Below are 23,077 nucleotides of genomic sequence, written 5' to 3'. Positions count from 1 at the left end.
ACATTGACATTATTTTTCCCTGAGGATTTGGAGGGGCACAGCCCCCTTCTTCAGACCTACCTCCAGGGAGCTGCAGATGGCCAGTTCCTGGGACTCTCTTTCTCTCTGTCTCTCAGTAGAAGTGGGGTCCAGATCCTCTGCCAGTTCAATTTTGTATTCCAGCCTGCTTTGTAACTCAGATAGTGTTTTGGTTCACTTGGCTGGCATGGAGTATTTTCACCACACCCTTATCTTTTCAGGCAAACAACTTCTTTTCTAACCTCTGGCAGAGCTAAACCTAGTGAGTAAGAAGAAACAGTAGTTAAGAAATAGTAAATAAAGCCACCCTGAAGAAATACCTACACAAAGCAAGATGAATGGCCATCATCTACCCGGACAGTGTGGTTGCTAAACATGGGAGGAATAAATCAGACATGTCAAGTGCACTAGGACAAACAGGGAATGACATTTCTTGAAACTGTAGTTTTATCTCTGCTTGTTTGGATCAAACACTTGTAATAGTTGTGGATTAATTTCCTTCCCATAGTCAAAACAATAAAAGCCAGGCACCATTTTATTAATTTCCAAACCAGTGTCAGATAAGCTGAATTGCATTTAAAAAAGTAAACACCCTGCCATAGAATTGGAGGATATGTAAGCGTTTGGGCTTTCTTTCCTGTGTCTATAAAAGGGGGAGGTATTTAGCATTATGAATAGATTTCATTTTGTAAGTTGTGCTACGAAGCACTGATAAGGCAACGGGAAAGCAGCAGAGATTGAGGCAGAGCAGGAAGAAATACCACCCATATTAGGAGACAGCCACTTACTTAGTCGCTCCTATTTGAATAAAGATGCCATTGTTCAGCCAGAAGAATGCACATATTCACAGGCCCGGCACAGAATAGCTCAGTGTATCTAGAACTCCAGAAGTGTCCAAATTACAGCCCCAGGGCCAGAACTGCCCTTGAGTCTTTCTGAAGAATGACCCTCTGCTTAATTAATCAGTGCTTTAGCTGTGAGTGATCCCAGGACACACTTTTCTCAGGCCTTTTTCTTAGCCCTGCTTGTTCAGAACAAACCTTTAAATGTTCTCTGGCTGATTTTTGACCATTTTTTTCCCCCTTTCAAGATTATTATTTCCTGTTTTACTGTGAAAGCTCATTAGAAACGAAGACCAGCATCTAGATGATCTCAGTTCAGTTTACTTGGATAAAGAATGAGTGACTCGGATTGGAGAGACACTGGCTCCCTTTCAAGGCCTACCAAAAAAGATTAAGTCTACAGAGTCCCAGAGCATTGCTACTGCACTTTTCTTTCCATATACTAAGGAAGAATTATAGCAGGGCTGATGAGTTTGTACATGCCATTCTGTTAGTCATATTTGATCCCATCGCCGTAACTCCAGCTGTTGTGCATGGGATCATTCCCAAGATCTCTTTCCCGTTTACACTGCACATGGCAAGTTTCAGCGCTGAGAACTCCTTCTCACTATCCCAGTCCAGGTTGTTTGGATTCTCATAAAGCTTTTTTTCTGCCTGGAACAGAACTGAGATTCAGTGATGTCCCATACTAAATCCAAAACACGGCATTGTAACAGGTACTAAGAGAAGAAAATTAACTCTATCCCAGCTGACACCAGGACAGATGGCAACTAGAAATGCACAAAGACAATGAAAAATACTGTGCAAAACTTCTCTCCAAATGGGACTGCACCTTGTCCGCCTAGCTTTGATGATAAAATGAATCCTATTCTAATTGAAGCTAAAGTTTAACAGGGAAAGTCAAATGTTTTGCTTAAAATGAAAACGGCAGCATCTTTTTTTTTTTTCAAACAGTGATCATGGCAGTGAAAACCAACTGAATTTTGACCATCTTTACAAACTTGTAACAAAACATACAAACTAAAAAATGTCAAGGTTTTAAAAAAGTCAGCATGAATGTTTTGTAAAGCTATAATGATAATATAATCTGCAGCTGGGGAAGCTGGAGCCATACTGTTTGATAGGCCCTATCTTATGATATCCAATATTAAGCTAAGTAAAATGATATGACCGGATGGCCTAACTAAATTTAGTAGTCTGGTGAATTGCCACTCTACTAAATTTAGTCAGCCCATAATGGGCATTAGATATCTACAGTCCAAATGATAAAATCTGTCTTGCTTTTTTAGGCTCCCAGCGAATGCACAAGATGCTACGGTGCACTATTAAGAAATAAGCAAATCTGCAAGGGAAACCAGGGGAAGGGAGAACCAGGACCTTAAGGAACACAGAAGGAATCAGGGGTGCAAATCCACATCTTCATGCTCAATGCTGCCCCGACAGCAGGCGAAGGTGCATGGGTGGTCCCCAGCTACATGACCTGAAGGGAGGAGAGCAGGAGGAGTGTTCTGTAGGTGCACTAATCCTCCCACCCATAAAGCTGCCACTCCAAACATAACTCAGAGTTGGAACCATTGGAAGACGAGTGGTTAGAGGTGGGAGCTGGGCTCTCTGAGCCTTGCTGCTTGTACAAAACGTATGCTGGCTGTGTTTTTGTACCATTCCTTCTACATTTTCCATTCTGGCCTTTGTAATCCCGATGGCAAACGGGGCGATATATTTCTACATAGATTTACATGCATCTGTGAGCCAGCTTCACAGCCATGAAAACTGCTAAGTCACTTTTCTCAGAACCATATTCAAGGTGTTACTTACACAGTTCCTGCTCTTTAATGGGATTTCTGCTTCTCAGTCCATGTGTGCTGCGACCTCTCCAGTGGTGTGAAACCATGCAGGACACATTTCTTTTTTTTAGAATGTGGAATCTAATAGGGATTAAAAAGGAAGAACTGTAACATTACTCCCCTGTCCTTAAAAAGAGCTTCATCCTTCTGTCCTCATAGAAGCTACTGGGTGCCCCATGTAACACAGTGATAGTTCTTGACTGTAGACAAGAAATAGTGTCCTTGTCCTCACTTCAGTTCTCAGAAGAGCAAAGAAGACATAGCCCTGATACTGAGCAGGTCCTGCAGATGTAGCTTTATACTGAAGGTTGAATATCATAAACTATAAGTTAGCTTTGATTCCCTTCCTACAATAGGCACATTTAACCTCTCTAAAGTTCTGTATGCATCATTCTCTGAAAGCAGGAATTTTATTGATCACGGCTGGGTGTACATGTTCAACAGGCACAGACTCACAACAGTGGTTTCAAAAAAGAATCTATCTCAAAATAATCAGTATAGAAACACCCCATTTCCTTAATCTTTTACATTGAAATGGAACAAATAGCTCCTGGGAAAAATACTTTGTCCATAGAGGGGGGAAGGAAGCTTCTAAAATAGAAGCTAAGAAGTAGGTATGAAAATACGATCATTACGGCTATTATTTGTATGCAGTATCCATCCATGTAACACAGTGTTTTGGAAACAGGAGAAAGGAGAGGGACAGAGTCTCAAAACTCAGAGCAATTTGTTCATTTGTGACATTCCAATTTTCACTCAGAATTTACCCTTTTGCAAGATTTTTGAATCCGAGTTCCCAGTAAATGGATGTGGGAAGTGTGATCACCCTCTCCGAGTCACCTCCTTGTAACTTTTGGAAAGGTTGCCCATTTTGACACCAGTTGCATTTGGAAGTTGTGTAGGTCCCAAATACACAGGGCTATCACAGGTATCACAAAGCGCACCCATTCCAATGCCCCTATTGAGGCCCCGGCTCACCCCCACCTCGAAGGGGCTGTCACAGAGGAAACCTATTAGACACCAGAGAATCCAACCACAGCATCTAAACACACCAGGAATCAGAGTGCCCTAGTTCTGCAGCTCACACAGTAACTTGTTTTTCTTTTTATAATTATGTCTTAATCATTCTTTATGCTGAAATAATCATCACATCTTTACAACCAGACTCTATTTTAATTTTTGTCTTCAGATCACTTTCTATGTGGCCTCATACTGCCATTTCCAGCCCAAATGACACCTTTCCTGTCAAAGCCAATTTGGATTTCTTAGACACACGTTTGCAAGGTATTTTTGTCAAATGATTTACTCAAGTTCAGATGTTACAAATAGACCTGCTGGTGTAAAGAGGCAGAGCAGCAACTCTGGATCTGACCCAACGTGTATTGGGTTTCTCATTGCTGTATTTTGGAGCTCTGTAACAAAACCTCATTTGTGTAGCATGGCTTCATAACCCAACAGATGTGATGCTTGCCTGCTCACTCCAGTTGTGCTTCCCACTTGTAGTACAGATGAATACTTATTGGCCAGTAACCACTAGCATCATTTTTCCAAACATCATTACCTTTTCTGTGGCTGCTGTTGCTTTTTCTTTTCTGACAAGATTTTCCCCCTGTCTGTCATGTCTTTTCCAAGCTACTTGCAAATATTGGGGAAAATGCATTAGTTTCACATTGCTCTTCAGACGAGTTTCATCCAGACTTGCTCATTTACATATATTCATGGTTTACAAGTTTTCTCCCCCTCACTTTTTAATCAAACACCTGCTTTCACAAGGCCTTTGCTTCTTCCTAATTGTCAGTCCTTATTATTTTTGTTAAACACTGGGGTTGTTTTCTTAAGAAAAAAAAGTGGTTCTAGTGCTCATCCATTTTAAAATCATAATTAACTTCATTCCTTCCTCATTTGCTAATGGGTCTATTTTCTCTGCAGTATTTCCTTTTCCCCTGACATACTCATAAAGTCTCTCTTGTTCCTCTTATCCCCTTTGGCCAACTTTAACTCGTTCTGCCTTAAGCTGGGGAAAGGGAGACTTCACAACACAGCGCTTAGAACTTCCACACCATTTTATACTTTCAAAGTCTTTTGCAGACATCAACTCATTAACTTTCATAACACGCTAGTGAGGTAGAGGAGTATTATTAACAGCTTTATTTTGACGAGGAAAGTGAAGGGGAGGTCCTGAATAATCCATGCTGACTGCAGAGGGGCTGCTCTAAGGACCAAAAACCCCATCTGCGTGCTCAGGCAAATAGACAACTCGGCTGCTAGTGGGCACAGTATCATCAGCAGCAAAGTCGTATAGCTGAGCTCAGGGAAAGGCATGCAAAACCTCTCTTTCAGCTGCCTTTATTTCAGTGTATTTTTCAGGTGAAGACTCTACAGAGGTTACCCACCTCGGTTTCTTTTCAGTTCTGCTGGTCAGATGTTCCTACCCGATATTAATGCATCTGGTTAAAAACACTGTGGGAGAAAGCAGTGCAATTGTTTGCCTAGAGGAGATCTTAAAAAACTTGTTGGAGCTTTATACAAGTGCCTGACAAACATCTTTACTCTTTGATAGCCATTACTCTTAGAAAAACAATTTCAAAACCATATGCTCAAGGTGCTTGAACTAAGATTTAACTAGCCCCATTTACACAGGGGCATATGAAGGATGTATATTCTCATGCAAATATGCCAGCTTGGGCTTCCTGCAAGTTTCCTTAGTTTTGTTACACTCACACAGCACTACAGAGGCTTCTTACACTGTTTCTTAGCTTGTGGTCCATGGACCACTGGTGGGCTACAAGACATCAGGAAGTGGTGGATGAAACAACTGCGTGTTTTCCAAGGAAGACTGAAAACCTAAGCCATACAAGCATGTTCCGATGAGCTAACAAAGAGAAGGGGGTGAAATCAAATTAACAAATGAACAGTCAAAGCCTATCTTAATTTTTAGTTGCTTTGCAAATGAAAAGCATTGTGGTAGATGTGCAGCACAGCCTGGGGATATTTTTTTTCATGATCCTAAACAGTGGTTAAACACTGCTTTGCATGTCTGGAAACCTAAAAAGTTCAATGACTTTCATGAGACTCTTTTCTTCTAAGCTGGTGTCAGCAACATCTTCATCACCCTTGCTTGAACTGTGGTGCATCACAACACTGCTCCCTAGCACAGAAGGCCTAGAGCTTATTGTAACCCTGCCCCTTACACTAGCTCACCAAGGGGATCCTTACTGAGCACTGAGGAGTCCTCTCTCCTTCTTGCATCCATGCTGCCCTCCATGCCCCCCATGCCTCTGTCCCACAGACACACAGAAGACATGCTCCCTTACAGCCAGAGGCTTCCAGAGGGCAAGCTAGAGCAGGTGCCATGCTGCAACTTACAGGGCTGCAGCCAGATGAGGGGTGGAAAGTGAGATGTGATGGTCTAGTTCCTCCACCTCCAGCACCTTTCACAGAAAGAGGTCCAAGCTAGTTCCTGGACCTCCATTTGTGTGTGTGTTTGTGTGTGTGTGTGTACGGAGGGGAAAGGTCTGCTCAGCAGGAGAGGCTCAGCACACAGCCTGCTTAGCACTTCCAAACTGTGCTGGCCAAGTACCCAGTTCAGATGTTTATGGAGGTTTCTTTCCGAGGGCTGAAAGCTTGCATCTGTGCTTTCAGTTCAGGTTCTCTCACAAATTTGAAGAAAAAGCTTGTAAACTTCAGCATCTTCCAAATTGCCCCATATAAGTCACTACTGAAACCATATCCAAATGGCTCCCCCCTGCCATACCTTCCACAGAAATGACCTAAACTTTGTCAGGTTCACATGTCCCTAGAGATGATCTCATTTCACTGCTTCAAAAGAGCTTTGGTCTGCACAGCCTGTAGCAGCAAATTTACACTTCAAAAAGCAGACAGCTTTTTCCACATCTTATTCACTTAATGGGTGAGAATGTAAAATTAGTTCCGTTGCTGATGAGGACCTTGAGCCAAATGAAAAGTGTTCATTTGTCAGCACAGACTTACAGCCTGAAACATGATTATATAGCTAATCCAATAATGGGTTTTGATGCTGAGCATTTATTTATATACAGTATGTCTTGTTATCTGTTGATAATCAGGCTCTACAATTTACTCTCTTTTGTGTCATTAGACGTAGCAACATCTTCCAGACATACTACATTTGCGTGTCAACATACAAACACACACAAAACCTTTCTGTTGGAAATGCTCTCTTTGCCTATTTGCCTTGAAACAGCATTTGAATTGGAGCTTTTTGTAGTTTAAAATATTAGTAGCAAATCAATCATTTTAGACTGAGAACCTCTCTGCACCTTAGAAGTCTTAATAGATTAAAACTCCAAACATAAATTTTGTTTCTTTATCTATAACATCATATGAACTGATTTATTCTTTTTCTACCTGATGTGAATTCCAATATCTAATTATCTTAGGTATAAATTTTTATACATTAAATGGTCCCTGTCCTAAAGTATTCCACGTCCTCATGTCAGATGGTGTCTTCAACTTCGCTAACTATGCAAACACCACTATTTGATGGCTGAACAGATTCATCTTTTATAGAAGAGAAAGTAAGTATAACTTGTTGATGTTAATATCGGGCATAGTTCCTACATTAAGTACATTAAAATCAAACAGAAAACCAGATAGTTGTTTGCTTTTTCTGTTTCAGCTTTCTGACTAATTTCTGTTGCTACCTAATACTCCTGCAGTTGTGTGTATGACTGTAAATATCTAACCCTGAATTACCGGGACAGTTTACTCCTCATTTAAATACAGAATACATAAAATTCTAATATTTAAAATGGGGAGGCCTTTTAATAGCTATGCTATAGTAGGATACATTGTAACATTCACCAGATATTAAAAAAAGAAGTCTATGGGAAAGTAAAATCACTCCGGTATTAAGCTGGGAGTTAATTGCAAACGTGGGGCACACCTGCAAACTCTGCAAACAATCCTGCAACACTACACAAGGCAGTTTCTGTGCTAAAGGATAGCTCTGCCTGCAGACACATCCAGGAACACCTCTGAAGGCTGGGTGAAGCCTCCTCTAAATTTGGCACTCAGGAACCTTTTAGAATTAAAGCTATTAAGTCAAATTTACCTCAAAGGACACTGCAAATCAAGGGTGCAGAGTGAGACGCAAATGGTGTGCGAGCCAAACTCCAGCTTTGCCACTGCCACTCCTCCGAGCAGGATCGGGCCTCGCCGTGTGCTTTTGTTTAGCTGAAATTTACTCTACAATAAATACTTATATATTGCTGCAACATGATGTTTTATTGGGCTGCACTAGTTTACTAAAAACAGCAGGCTGGTAATAGCAGGGCTTGTGGTTTTGCCTGTAATTCATTTGTGCATGGTAATGCACCGGGAGAGATATGATACAAGATAATAAGGCAAATTAAAAAAACGACTAAACTCGGTGCTTGCAATACCCAGTATATTAGGACCATGTTCAGGCAGGCTGATTCTCTGGGTATTTTTATTTCTTGTTTTACCTCAGCAAGGTAATTCATTAGGTATTCGCCTGGGTAAAGAATAAATGAATATAGCGTACATTACATGCTCACTTTAGTTGCAGAAACAAATCTTTCCTGTACCCGCCAATGTAATCTTCAGAGTTTTCGTTATATAAAACACCTCAAGAAAAATGCACCTCGGTAAGATTTACACTTTATTACTCTAATGATTCTACAAACACTGCCACAATGTGATGAAAGGCAAAGCAGTCCTGATCTGATTGAGAGCTAATAAAAATCAGTACTGAAAACTGAAAATAGCACCCTTATCATCTTTCTTTCATTTAGACCTGATTACTAGGGGATTATAATGCAATCACAGCTATGTGTGAGAGGTAGCTATGGGAACCAGTTTTAACTGTTTATCTAGCCAAAGATCTTAATTTAAGTTTGAACACTCTGATTCATTTATATGTAAGACACCAAGGAGACAAAATGCAGAAGAAACAGATGCTCACTTGTTCTTTCCATTTAACTTCATAAGCTACCAGCCAATTTGTCTTTCAGGGACAAAATTAATTTCTGATGACAATGTGAGCAAGTAATAAACCGGGAGTTCCTGTCCTGGGAAACTTGTTAAGGCCATGTAATGTTCTGGAGTTATTGAGAAAAAACCACTTTGCTCATAGACTTGCAGGGACATCTGTAACAGAGTTTTCTTTGTCCCTGTGCTGTTACTCATTTCTGGGGGCTTTATGACACCTTTTCCAGAGGTTGATTTGAAAAAGTTCAAAAGGAAACATATTGCCCATTATTTCTTTCCTGTGGGGTATTTTCTTTTTCAGACTGCTCTCTCCGCCCCCCCCCCCCATATTCACAAATCATGCAAACCTCAACCCACTTGCTTTGCTACTTACACACAGGCAGGGAAAGTAACCACGAGCCAGGAGAGCTACCAAAATGAATCAAAAATTAACTGAGGAAAAGAGTGTGCTCAGAAATCTCGAGGCAAGTCCACACCTGAAAACATCTGACAGAGCCCTACGAAAAGGTCTGTTGTGCATTTAGAAGGAGCTCTGCCCATTAATGCTGTTAACTCTGTTAAGCTACCATCAGTAGGGGACAAAATGCCAAAATGAGGGTGGGGAAGAGGAAAAGAGGGAGCGATATGCACCCTGAGAGCTTGCATTTTTAGCACGGGCTGTGTGTACATCCTCCTGCATCAGGCAGATGATGAACAGAACCGAAATGTTCTCTATCTTTCATTATCTTTGCTGGCGCTATTTCCCCATTTCAGTCTTTACTTCCCATGTACAGCTCTTTACTCTGGTAACACTTTTCTATCATTTGGCTTGGTCATTGGGGTTTTATCCCCGTGCCTGGCAGTCCCTCCATATCTGAGGGCTTCTCTTAGGTGAATTCCTGCAGTCTAATGTCTGTCCATTAGCACATTCAAAAGCGCTCCTTCTGCTGTGCTTAACTTTGGTTTACAGCTTATGTGCTTCATATGAATGTTCCTTTTCCAGCAGCTCTTTTGCGGAAAGTTTAAAGTAAGTTGCAAAATGTTTCTTTTTCATCTAAACAGGGAAATGAATTGAAGAAAGGAAGAGAAGAGCCTGAAGGTTTAGCTCTTTCAAATTTTAAACAGAATTCAAAACACTGTTGGAACACATCTGCCAGAGAAAGCACGACAGCACCTGCATTTTAAGAGTGAATCTCTTTCCTAACTCCTTCCTTGATAATAGCTTGCACGAACAGCACCTTTAAACCACATCAATCCCAGATGCTTTCCATGCATCCAGTTATTATTTCCCTTGGCACTGAAGTGCGACTACCTCTAGACTGAAGCTTCTCAGCAGTGTGCAGCCCACTGTACAGCACCACGGCTCACAACAACAAGTGATTCAAACTATTCAGCTGAAATTATAAACCAAGAGGAACTTTAAAGAGGTAGCTCGAACCAGAGCTCTGCCTGGGTCCTGCATGGAGGAATATTAACTCTTGATTTAAAGGCCAACTGGTTTAAAATATCAATTATAAGGATGAAGTTTGGAGAGTAAAAACTAAGAATTCAGTGAAAAGTATAAACTTGCTCATGGTTCTGTTTGTATTTACACAGCAGGACCTCACCAGCCCTCCACCTGAGCACACAGTACATGGCCTGACTCTATCTGCAGGGAAGGGTGCCCCATGGTTCAGCTGTTCCCTACTGCTCTCCTTGACCTGCAGTTAGCTTGTAGTGATCAAGTTAGAGCCTCAACACACGTGTGCCCAAGGGTGGTGGCTTGGCCATTAGCTGAGCACCAGTAAGGGTGTCACCAGCAAGCAGCACTGCAAACTTCTTACCTGGGGCACTCACAGGAAATTTCAGTTCATTGCTTTAACAGTGATGTGTTTTCATAGCATCCTTGCCACACAGCTTTGAAGGCTTGTGTGCAAAGGCAGGATACTTACTGAGGCCATAGAGATGGAAACAGAGCATTAATTCATGTTTCAAGAACACAGAGGAAGGAGAGTTCACACACTTCAGAAAAAAACCACAGCATTTTGCAAGTTAAATTAGTGCTTGGGAGAGATGAGATCAGCCAGTGCTCTGACACCCTCTTGCACAGGCAAGCGGGAGCTGCAGCAGGGACAGGACAGCAGTGTTCCTCTGAGGGGGGGCTGATGATATTTCCCACCTAAGACACGCCACAGGTTGGGGCATATTGATTACTGAGGCAAATTTAATAGAGAGGAATGTAAGGATATAAAAGAAAGACTCCATCAGGAAGATTTCGGGGGGGGAGGTTTGACTGGTTGGTTGTGGATCCCAGGGACAAGTCTGAAAATTCCTGTTGTCCTGATGGGAAGCAGAAGAGTCACATTAGAGAGAAAAGAAAATGGTTTTCTGGGCTGCAGATGTAGCAGAGAGGTGGCTGGGGTAGGGCTATAGGTTCTCGAATATTAATCCTCCAGAAAGCAACATGTTAATGAGCATGCAAGTAAGGTGGAAAGAATCCTTACTTAGGTTTAAAATATCCTAAACCAATACTGTAGCTTAGTCATAAAGTACAAATATTGGGAACATTGATCCCTTCAGTCCACTTCACCAGTCACTCAGAGCCCCTGGCAAAGTGGCCCAATAAAAGCAGTTTAAGGTGGGGAAGGGGAAGGAGATGGGATGAAAAGATGGGCCAGGGTGATTTTGGGAACCCCGTTCCACAGCATTGCAGCTGCCACTTGGTTTCCTGTGAAGGTCTGAGGCCTCACTCAGCACCACAGGGCAAGATTTTATACAGACATAATCTTAACATTTGCAATAGTCTAATGATTTACTTTTAAGAACTTGCAGATCAGGAAGACATTAGTAGAACAATGAAAAACTTGGCATCTGAATAACTCTACAATGTATTTCCAAAACCAAACAGCTATTTTCCACTCTCGCACAAAACTCAATATAGTATAATATATTACACATTTCTATGCAGAAAGTCTTACATAACCTGACTCCAGTTCAACAGAGCTGTAAATTTGGGGGTTGGATATCTGAAATGCAATTCTGATTAAGTTAAGAAGTGGGAATACCACAGCTGGGCTGGAGTCAGGTGAGTCTGAGGAAAGAGGAAGAGTCCACAGGCCTCTCTGAAAAGCCCTCAATACAAACCCAACCTATAACATTGCCTTTATGGTGTTGAGCCCACGAGCCCAGAGAACAACAAACTTGTTTAGGGTGGGAGGTGTTGGAGCAGGATGCCCATGCCCTGGGTCACTTTAGTGTTTTATAGATTGTACCCACCATATTCCTGCTACAACAGAAGCAACGTGAGCTCTCTCAGCAGTACATTAGGATGCAAACTGGCAATAAACGAAGAAACGTTTCTTTTAGCTCCAAAAATCAGTGCAAAAAGCCTATGTGAGCTATGTGAGACCTGAGTCACTAATACCTTAGTCTTTAGTGAGATAATCCCAAACTGATTCACCTCTGGTCTTGGAGGGCATCAGTCTTTGGAAGACCTACCAGTCACAGCAGATGCTCATCCTATCTGCAATGCTTCAGTAGAAACCAGATCTTCGTTTCATGGTGCATAAAAGCTGCGAAATCCATGAAGCTCAGAGATCTCAAGGACTACAAAATAAATCTACTCCTATGCAGTGCTAATACAGGAAATTCCAGTGCGAGGGAATGCAGCCTCTGTCCAATATACCACAACCAGCAGAAGAATGTGGCTTCAGAGGAAAAAACTTATAACTGGTTCCTAGTGGGCTTGTCCATAAGTTGGCTTTGCATTGCAGTAACAAGCCTACTGATTTATGCAGTCATGGATGTATTTCTGCTGGCCCTTCTTGCAGCAGAGCTGCACTGGGCAGCCTATGAGGCATCCCATGCAGGCAGCTCATCCTTCACCTGCGAGACCAGGTGTATGCAAAACATGGAAAGGGTGATTTTCTTTTCCTGGTGAGCCTGTGGGAGGCAGGCTGCACTGTAAAAAGGAGGCTATACTGTGAAAGCCTCTCCCTTTGAGAGAAGAAGCTACCCTCAGGCTACCTGCCTCTCCCCCTCCTTGTGAAGTCAGTAAAAAACAGCAACACCAAACATATTAATTTGACTAAGTAGCAAATATAAATTGAAGCATAACATAGAATCATAGAATCACAAAATAGTTTGGGTTGGAAGGGACCTTCAAAGCTCATCTAGTCCAACCCCCCTGCAATGAGCCCGGACATCTTCAACTAGACCAGGTTGCTCAGAACCACATCCAGCCTGGCCTGGAATGTCTCCAGGGACGGTGCATCCACCACCTCTCTGGGCAACCTGTGCCAGGGTTTTACTGCCCTCATTGTAAAGAATTTTTTCCTCACATCCAGCCTGAATCTTTGAAGGGCTTCTATTTGCACTTCAACACAAAGAGCCCTGCTGTGATTCCACTTAAGGAAGGGGAACGCCTTTCTCTTTCCTGAGCAATCAGGTTTTGGAAGCAGGCATCTGAAGTCCCGATTTCTGAGGCATCTGCCGATTTCTGAGGCAGGATTCTAAGAGCTCCTGCCAAGCCCCATCTAATTTCACTGCAGAGAGGTGCCAAATATGATAGATACAATTGGAAAGGAAGTGAAACTCCCAACTTTTGGTGAGTACCAGCAAATGCTGCGATGCCCATGGCCCTCAAAAACTCCCTTTCAGCTTAAACATCCCCTGACTGTCTATGGTTGGCAGGGATGCTGAGGGGGGCTGGGGACATGGCACTAAGGGCCCCTTTCCCCATTCCCTTTGGGAAGAAAAGGCCTGCCTCACCTCCATTCTGCCCCTCCTCTCCCCTTCCCTCATGGAAAATGCTTTTCAGTGTCTCCTGCAGCTGGCAAGACATGATATTGTCCGTACCTGTCTCCTAGAAACCTGACCATTGAGGCCTGAGACTCAAACCATGCAGACCATGCGTTGCCTCCAGAGACAACTATTCTGGAAACATTGGGAAAAAAAGGGAAAAGATGACAACTGGACCCTGAACCTGGCATAGCTCTTATCATGGTATCTTGTAGCCACCACTGTCATCTTTTCTCTGATAAACAGGTGGCAACAGAAAGCAAAAGATGCAAACCACATGCCTGAGTGCCCCTCTGAAGGGGTCTGAGCTTAGGGGCATTGCAAGGGTTTGCAGTGGCAGAGCATGCAGTGCGGTGCAGGTCACAGCGTTCACCCCTTCCTTCCTTCCTTCTTTCCTTCATTCCTTCCTTCCTACCTGCCTCTGTGGCACAGGGCAGGGACAGCATGGATACATGTTGTGCTTTGAATTTCTGACCCAGCACTGTCCCTTATAATAGGGTTTCTTTAGGTTTAACAACATTATAAATGTTAGCCAGTAATCATGAAAGTAAAATCCCCCCCTGTTTCCAGAAGGGCGCTCTCCATCACCCAGCCTGAGAGCGCCTGTTACTGACACATGGCAACTTGGTTGTTCCAGCTAGATGAAAGGCACCAAACCTGAAACAAATGTTTTGTCAGCCCTCCTGGGGAACCTTGTAAAGCCATCTCCCATCCTGTAACCGTTCTGTGGTTAAGTAGTAGCTTCAGTTCTCTGATGTTGCAATCCAGCACCTTCCACAGGCATTAAATTCCCTCTAAATTAATTCAAAGGAAAAAACTCAATGCATTCTGCTTAGAGTTATTTCTATTGCCCAGTTATTTTATATGAATCTGATAACTAGTTTCCTGCTACAGAGATTACATCTTGAATACTTAATGCCAATTTGGAAATTTTTTAGACAAAACAAAAATAGATCTCAAATCTAACACACAGTTGAGCTAAGTGTAGAACATTAATGCAAGGCATGATTGGGAAAACAGCGAGTAAATTGGAGGAGGGGAACAGATTCAATGGATATCTCTGAGGGTGAATACATTCTGTAACCGGTCATTCAGGCATTTCTGGTTCTGAAAGTACATTTTTCTTAGCATAAAAATCTCAGAGTTCAACAATTGAAAAGAAAGAAGTTAGAATGAAGGATAGAGTGCAGCCAAAGGATAGCCTTTAACAACCATTTCAAAATGAAATCTAAATATGCTTACATATTAGATAAATGTTGGCTTCCAGGGAAGCTTTACAACACTTTAATTCCATCCTGGACTGGGTTATATGGAAATGTTTTGAATTTCCATGTGTCCAGAGCTCTCTGCTAACCTGACACACTGATATTTCTGTTCATATAATAGAAGCTATTTTTTTCCCTGAAGTAACTCACAGGCTCTCTTTGGTGACTTTTCTTTCTTTTTCCTTTTGAGCTGCAGTACAATTTCACTAATAGGACTATACAATAATTACTCTTCTCATAGTCTCATCAGCTACTTATAACTCAACTGCCCTATTTTTTGCCACATGGATTCCAGGATCTGCAATTTTAAAGAAAATGTCAGAGGTCTTTTCCCCTCTCATTACTTAAAGCTCTGCAAAGCTAGTGGGTTGCATACAGGTCAAGTATCTTCTCACTGGCTGCTCTCACTCTCCCCCATCCCCAACAGACTTAAGTTCTTTGGAAGGTTTTCTTACCCTTCATAGCCAAACCTGCATTGGCTAATCCATGGCCCATCACACTCCACATGCACACAACACCTGTAGAACAGACAAATTAAGGCAAGCCTTAACTTTCCTTAGCTGAAGATACTGTAACATGAGCAGAGAGACCCAGGGAGTTGTCTGAACACTGCAATGACCCAGGGAAAGTGTGAGCAACAGATGAGAAAAATGCAACCCTGAAGCCCAAAATATCAGCCCTAGCTGAGATTTGCAGATACCCGAGAAGAGCAGAGTGATACCTAGCCTAAGACATGCCAGGCGTCCCTCCATCTGCATTTTGTCCTTGTTCGCATACAAGTAAAACGTGTAAAAGAATCCTGTAACTGGCTAAATCTATCAATGCTTCTTAATGAGAAATAATATCTCCAGAAATGCCTCTCGACACTGTACCTTCAGGCTGGTCCAGGCAGCCCATGTGCCACTGCTTGCCCCGCTGATGCTGTGGTGGGCTGCAGCTCACGCAGCGCCCAGCCGGCCGCCGTGCCAGCCCTCCTGCAGCAGCTGGCAGCGCCCTTTCCTCCCATGCTGTCCCAGAGCTCCTCGGAGACCTGCACAAACAGTGGCAGGGGTTCCTGCCCAGGCAGCACTGCTCAGACACTGCTTTCAGCTTAACACACAAATCGCTCTGGAGAAAAGTATGGATGCAGAGTCCTTAGGCTCCTGGGTGCAGCCTGCAGTGACCACAGGCACTGGTGATGACAAGCTATTTACCCACACAGACTTAGAGTATTAATTTGCAAGCAATGGACAGAAGCAGGGCTGTCAGCCAACCAGTAATATTTAGTAGAGCTGATGCCATATGTCATATATTTAAGGTCTTACTTCAGCAAAACACATGACTTAATGCTAAGCCCAAGGGTGTCCCAATGAAGCCAGTTGCACCTCTCCTGGTCTTCAAGACAGCTACCTGGAGAGCTCCATAAATAGGGGTTTTGTTATTTTACTATAACTTTTCCTTTATATCAGCTTTCTTTTCCAGTTTCTGTGTTAGAAGTTGAAGGGAATCACATGAAAAAGAAGAAGACAATTGAAGTAGGATCCATAGCAAAGAAAGCAGGTACTTTGATTTTAACTGTACCTAAAATTAGGGAGGAACTTGAAGGCCAAAGAAAATGGCCCACAGTGCTAAATAACTTCTGTAACTTGGCGCTGTGCACGATGCCTTTAAGCAAGCCCATCACTGAAGGCTATACTCTGTCATGAAACCCTATATAGTATTTTTGTCTGGGCTAGCTTCCTATGGCTAGTGTACCTCGAAACAGGAGAGAGAAGGAACAGCAAGCGAACCTGCTCAGCAAACACAGGAATCTGAAGAGACACCTCTCCAGCAAAAGCACAGACTACAGATAGGGGTTAAAATGGGTGAGCTGACTACTTCAGAAAGATGAAAACCCATTTGGCTTCTGCACACTGAAAGGTGATTGCACACTGTAACTGCTCATCAAGCAGGGGCACGCACAAACTCTTTAATACGGCTGCCCAAGCAGGAGCCCAGGAAGAGCAGCTTTCACAGCTTGGCAGCTGGATTTGGAGATAATCGTGTGGATATGGGCACTGACCTCTCTGCTGGAACAGATAATAGAACAAAAAAAGAGGAAGATGCCGAAGAGATACTTGATTTCTTTGGGTAATTGTGACTTGCAGTTTGTTATCATGCTCAAGTGGAACATCAATGGGGTTTGGGTTTTTTTGTCACTTTTTAGGGAAAATTGATAACATCAGCAGTCAGCTATCTCCTGCTGCCACTGTCTTGGTTCCTAACACAACTACTAATTCAGACCTGATGGGCTCCTTACGATCATGGTCAAGGTCTGGGGTAACAGAAAATGATTGCAAAACAAAGCAACTGTCCTAAAAGAAGGCACTAACCTTTTGTCCAACCGAAAACCTGCACTACAGATCTGGTGTCACTCTTTGTATGTCTCTGCTGCCAAGGACCATGACTGCCCTGGCCAGGTGGCTGTTCCCTGGATGCAGGAACCTGCTCACATCAGCTTTTGCTTTCTCTACAGCGTCAGGGAGAGGTTCCCCCACCTTTGAAAGACTGAAGTGGATACCTCATTAGGCCTTGATTATCCTCAAGCAATTGCTTAGATTTCTGCCCTATTACCGATCTTCCTTTTTTAGCAGAGGTCGTGCAATGGGCAGTGGCTGTCTTGTCTTCGTTATAATGCATCATTTGAAACTTTTCAATTAAGCTTCAGATCAGGCCACGGTACTGAGACCGTTTTAACGAGGATGAGTAATGACCTTGTGCTGCATGTGATTTCTGGCACACCATCAGTTTTAATTCTTCTTGATCTTACTGTAACCCTTTGATACTTTGGATCAAGGGTTCTCTTGAAATGCTTTAAGCACATCGTAGGACTTTCAGGGGCTGTTCTGACATGGTTTCTATCCTACTTGTCTCAACGTAGCCAGACTGTCACCTGTAAGTTTTCCATGTAAATTCAAATTGCCAAAGATTAAAAGGGAGCTGAAAATCTGGCCTGTGCACAGAACTGGGGAAATGCGGTGTGGGTCCCCAGAGTAAGTGAATCTGAGGAGCATTCTGCTACAAGAGCAAGGTAACCCCTTTCATGTGCCATGCCCAAATACAGCAATGCTATGATTAGAACAGAAAGCTACATTATGCTGGAGTAGTGAATTTAATAAGGACTATTGAGAGAGAGACTTCTAGAAATTCAGGCTTCCCACTTAACAGTCGTCTTCACATTACATATAGGTCAAACTGAAACTCTGAGGTTTAAAATGCAGCGTAGGCCCTCATCCAGTTAAGCCAGTGATAGAAATCACATTGGCATCAGCAAGATAAAGATCTCACCTTTAAATTAAGGGATATCTGGACCAAACCCAAGCCTTGTAGCTGGGACCAGTTTCTAAACAAGCTGTGTGTGGATGAAGCAGATCAAGCACATCATCCATGGTATTTTCAAGGTGCTTTCCCAGGTCTTGGAGCCTCATGAACCTGGATTTCCTTCTCTGGGGAGAAGGAACAGCATCTAACTATAAAATTCATCTCAATAAGAGCTTCCCAGAAGCGCCTTAATTTCTCCAAGGTTTGTGGGTTCCCAATGGCAGACCCAAGATTTCCATGAGCATGAGGCAATGAAACAGATACAGATTTGGTCATAAAAACTCATATAACGCTTCCATGGCTTTAGGTGTAAATGTTTCACAATGTCTGGGTGCACAAATCCTCAAAACACAGAGTCTTTTTCAACAGGAGCAATCGGTTCCTATTAACAGCACGAGATCAAGCACCAGACGCACTGAGGGGCCAGACTCAGCACCCACAAGGGGGAGAAGCAGCTACAAGCCCCCATCCCAAACCACGGGCAGTACCAGAAACTTAGCTTTTTGAGGAGACAGGCAGTGGGAAAGAGACTGCAGCCTATGCCTTGCAGGCAGGTATGTGGGAGCCCATGGCCCTGGTCTGTCCTGTCAAGGTACTACACTTGCTGAGCTTGCCAGAGAGGTGTGAATTTTTAGGTAGCAGTTCTCATATGAAATCTTCCCTCCAGGCATCCCAAAAGCTCCTGTTCTGGCTCACAGGGCACATATGGGCTGTTCCCTGTGAGCAGGCTGATTTATGTCAGGCTGCTGACAAAGTCTCAGAGGCTGCCTACCAACAGAGCAAAGCAACAAGATGTTTAACAGTTCCCCTCCTGCTACAGTTTAGATATTGTACCTTTTTTTTGTTCTTGAAGCTTTTCTTACATGCAACATGAGGGGGGTTTTTCTGCAAAGGTAGCAGAGAAATCCACGTGTTTTACTGCAGTTGGATGGCACTGCCAGAGTACTGCAAAAAGCTCTCAAACTTGCTATCAATCACTTGATTTATGCAAGAAGAGAGCTTTATTGGTATGGCTTTAGTCACCAACTGAAATGGTCTGCCTTGAATTATAGGCTTTATAGGAGGCCCTTTTCACTGCACTTGCCTGGTGGCTTCTGCAGCCCTGGTAAGCAGTGGAAAGAACTCATTTCCCAAACCAAGCTTATTGGACAGAATATACTTCTTTTCTTTTTCCTGGGATGTAGCTGGTGAAAACACTCTCATCTGGCACTTTCTTGGCTGCAAGAAGAGCAGATGAGCGGTACCATTAGTGTCCTACAATAGCAGGCACAGAAAAGGGGTAAGGAACTCAGTGGATATTTCACTCTACACAAAATTATCATCACTACATCAGGATTGACTTCTTTGATAACCCAACACTGTCATCACACCTATTAGCATGAAAAAAGGCAGGGGTCATTTAGCACAACCCTATTTACTGTGCACTGGAAACATACCTTCCAGCTCCTGCAAGTCTTAACAAAGCTGCAAAGAGCAAATCACAGCAGTGTGCTGTATCCCCACCTCAGGTCCTCTAGGCAGCAATTATAAAACCTGGTTGTGTTATCGTCACATTTCAAAGCCAGAGTATGGCCATGCTGATGTGTGGCTCTAAGCCCAGCAGAGCTTGATCTATTAAACACATAAAGGGGTCTGTGTGTCAAAGGAGTCTGGCCTAATCATGGGACAGAAACCACAAACTCCCGAATTCGAAACCCAGGTTACTTTGGCTATTTGACCAACACTTCAGAGCACATCCATACATTTTAGATTTCACGCTCTAATAGGAATACATAGCAATGCTCCTTGCAGAGGTGTTGCATTGATTAATAAGCTTGTCACCGAGGATGGAAATTGCTACATAAGTGTTAAGCGCTGTTAACTAACGGAAGACAATTCCATACGTTCTGGTGGAATCCAGAGAACTCCAGCAAAATTTATTAGTTTCATTTGCATATATGCTCTGCCTGAGAACAGTGATCAAGCTGGTGAAAGTTATTTCAAATGTTTGTTATGCTCCATGACTGCACAAAAAAATGAGACTGAAAATTCTGGCTCACAAGGCAGGATTGTGCCTGCTGAAAACTCTTTAATTTCTGAAATACACAGGGAGCACAAACAAATATTTCTCTCATCAAATCTGCACATGCCTCAATGATATTTAGCTTAATAACTGTGCAAAGAAGGAACAGTATTGATGAAGTTCAAGTACAGAACAACATTCTGCAAGAAAACTGCTAATGCTTTCCGCTTCAGCCACATGTCCTCATTAAGGGCTCAGGCTTCTTGGCAAACCAGAGAACATCTGTTTTAAGCATTTCTAGCTCAGTTTTTCTGTGATTCACCTTTGATGCCACATCACCAACATGAACCACTATGGATCACCTGAGACTTCCCTGGCACAGGAATACAGGCACTGATTTTGGATTCTCAGAGGTCAAACTATGGTTTTCCTCAAATAAAACCATACAATCGATCTCTGTATTTCTAGATTGTATCATCCTTCCTGTGGCACAGCTTGGGATTAGAAACTAGGTCCTTAAACCCTCATTTCTATGCTTTTGCCATAAAACCATGATTTCTCTTGATCAGCTTAGTCAATAAAAAAAAGAGCAGTTGAGCACGACTGGAGGCTTCTGCCTCCAGGACTTCCAGAGGAGAGGCCCACTGAGTTTGTGAGCTAGCAGCTGGGAGGCTGCAAGAGTCTCAAGAACACAGGACACTTCTCTGACATTGGCCTACTCTGTGATGAAGCAAATCATTTATCCCAAGATCTTTCTGGTTTTGTTTTGCTGAGCCAAAGCTGTCTGTGTTGGTGCTGCATCCCCCAGCACAATGGGGTATGGACAGTTTTACCCCTGTCTCTTTCATTCTAACCAACCATTTGGAGATGAAGAGAGATTTATATTTCTTTCCATTACATTGCTATGGAAAGAAAAAAGAGGGGGGAAAAAACCCCCAAGCAAACAGCATAATTTTCTGAGGTATTTGTACACACCCATTTTGCCAAGGGATGTGCTATGCATCTACTGTGAGCCGCTGAAAATGTAAGGTAGCTGTGAAACATGACGTTCTTGTGTTTACCAAGAACCACCAGCCCTTTGCCTTTCACAGAAGATCTGTAGCCTAAACAGGCAGCTTTAAGAGCTCTCCCGACTCAGTTGCAATCAAGATACCATCTACTTAAATAAGCATTTGTACTCCCAGTGATTTTAGGAGATGAATTACTGATCTTATTACCATAGTAAATACCCTTGAGGCAATGCACAGGCCAACAGAATATTGCTTTCTGCTGGTACAGTACCCACTTCCAGGAGAACTCTAGGAGTATTTCTAGCCATATGGTAATAATAAAAGATTTGTTTAGCCTATATTTGCCAGAAAGTCCCATTTGCAGAAGTGGCTTTTAAATCTTTGACGCTGTTCATGGGAAACAGCTTGTCAGCTATGAAAATATTCCTACCAGCTCCTGTATATCAGCCTTACTGGTGGGGTAAAGATGCTTGCAGGTGGCATAGCTCAGTACCAAGCAGAGTAAGTTTTCAGCTGATGTGATGACTGGTGGAGTAACATAACCTGGATAAGCAAAAGTGGTTCTTGCCTGCCAGCAGAGGTGCAGCCTGCACTGCCCTTTGAGGACAGTCCCCTTTGCCTGCATAGCTCTGTGTCCAGACAGGCAGCAGGAGCTGGAGAAGGGCAGGGAGTGGCAGCATGTAGGAGGCCTCTAGCTCAAGCACACTCCATTTATTTATCACCGAACCATCATCTGGCCAACAGGACAAGTTGATAAAACTGTTGCCTCCAGGGCTCCATTCTCCTTGGGAATAACGAAAAGGTGAAGCTGGTTAAGGTCAGTGCACAGGAGGCCCTATTAAAGGTGGGAGCAGGTTGGCCATGAATTACTGAGCATCATCTGGTATCACAGATAAGCAGAATGGGTAAGAGAATAGGCAGGCTCTAAAATAAGGGATGGATTTAATTAACAATTGCACAGAGGGAGCAGACCGTAGCATTTTGGCACGAGGACATCCTACATCTGACAGTTACTTAAAGAGACAGGGAGCACCCTATTATAAAAAAATATATTAGTCCTCGATGTATTTTAAAAATTACATGAGAAACAATCACATATTGTATTACCCGTTCTCTCCAGAGCTGCCTGGTTACACCGGCTCCGAGCAGCACAGCCTCCGCTGCAGATATTCTGCACCAGGGCCTATTTAAAAACATTGGTCCAAACTTGGTTGCAAAAGTACAACTCTGCTGAACTCAGGGGGTTGTGCAGATGTAACTAAAGGCAGATGTTGATCCATATTAACTAAACTATTAAATACATCAATCTTGCCCAACCATCTGACGCCTTTTCCCATTTCCCAATATTTTGTTTCCCAAAAGTTTATTTAAATTCAGCCAGCTGACAATTTGAAAGCTTCTGGGTAACCCTTTTTTGTGATTTCTTGGTTGGGTTTGGGTTTTTTTTTTCTCTCTCTCTCTCTCAAGTTTATTATTTAAATGTTAAGTGAATCTTCTAATTATTTTGAAAGTTTAAGATTATCATTATGGCACAGTTCTAGCTGTTCCTCTCTTCAATCAGTAAAAAACAACAACAAAACACCCAAGGAAAGAAGCTGAAATTAATCTGAATTCAATTCTTATTTCTTTTCACATACCTTAGCAAAACAATGAATTCACCAGCTCCTTACCTCATGCATTCAAAGAAGAGCGGACAAGTGACTTTGGTAGTCCCAGCCTCAGTCCCAGCCAATGTTGAACCACATCCCACAGATGAGCACAGCTTCAGTAGATGGACTCTCCTCCCAGGCAGGCAAGCATGGGATACACCATTGCTATGGAAAACAGAAAAGTACATCCCTGCACACACCTGTCCAAGTCTGGTTTTCATTCACCTGAATAAAGCACTGCACAGTCATTGGAAACAATCAATGAAGGGGGGAAAATTATTTACTAATCAATCTATAGGAAAAAGGCTTCACAGAGCTCAGAGCTTCCCTACCAGTAATGCACCTGATTTTCTGTGTTA

General features: G+C 42.8%; 1 long non-coding RNA gene across 1 annotated transcript; it reads right to left on the bottom strand.

Moving 5' to 3' along the window:
* Positions 1-1,390: 1,390 nt before the first annotated feature.
* LOC115611749 lies at positions 1,391-22,845 on the bottom strand. Its single transcript, XR_003992679.1, has 3 exons — positions 22,740-22,845; positions 2,676-2,785; positions 1,391-1,514 (listed from the first exon to the last, which is right to left on the bottom strand). It is a non-coding gene; the product is annotated as an uncharacterized LOC115611749 (long non-coding RNA).
* Positions 22,846-23,077: the final 232 nt, after the last annotated feature.

The sequence above is a fragment of the Strigops habroptila genome, chromosome 8 (genome assembly GCF_004027225.2).
Source record: "Strigops habroptila isolate Jane chromosome 8, bStrHab1.2.pri, whole genome shotgun sequence".
In the NCBI taxonomy this organism is placed as follows: Eukaryota; Metazoa; Chordata; class Aves; order Psittaciformes; family Psittacidae; genus Strigops; species Strigops habroptila.
Note: the sequence above shows the minus strand (reverse complement) of the source record. Positions and strands in the feature narration are given on the sequence as shown.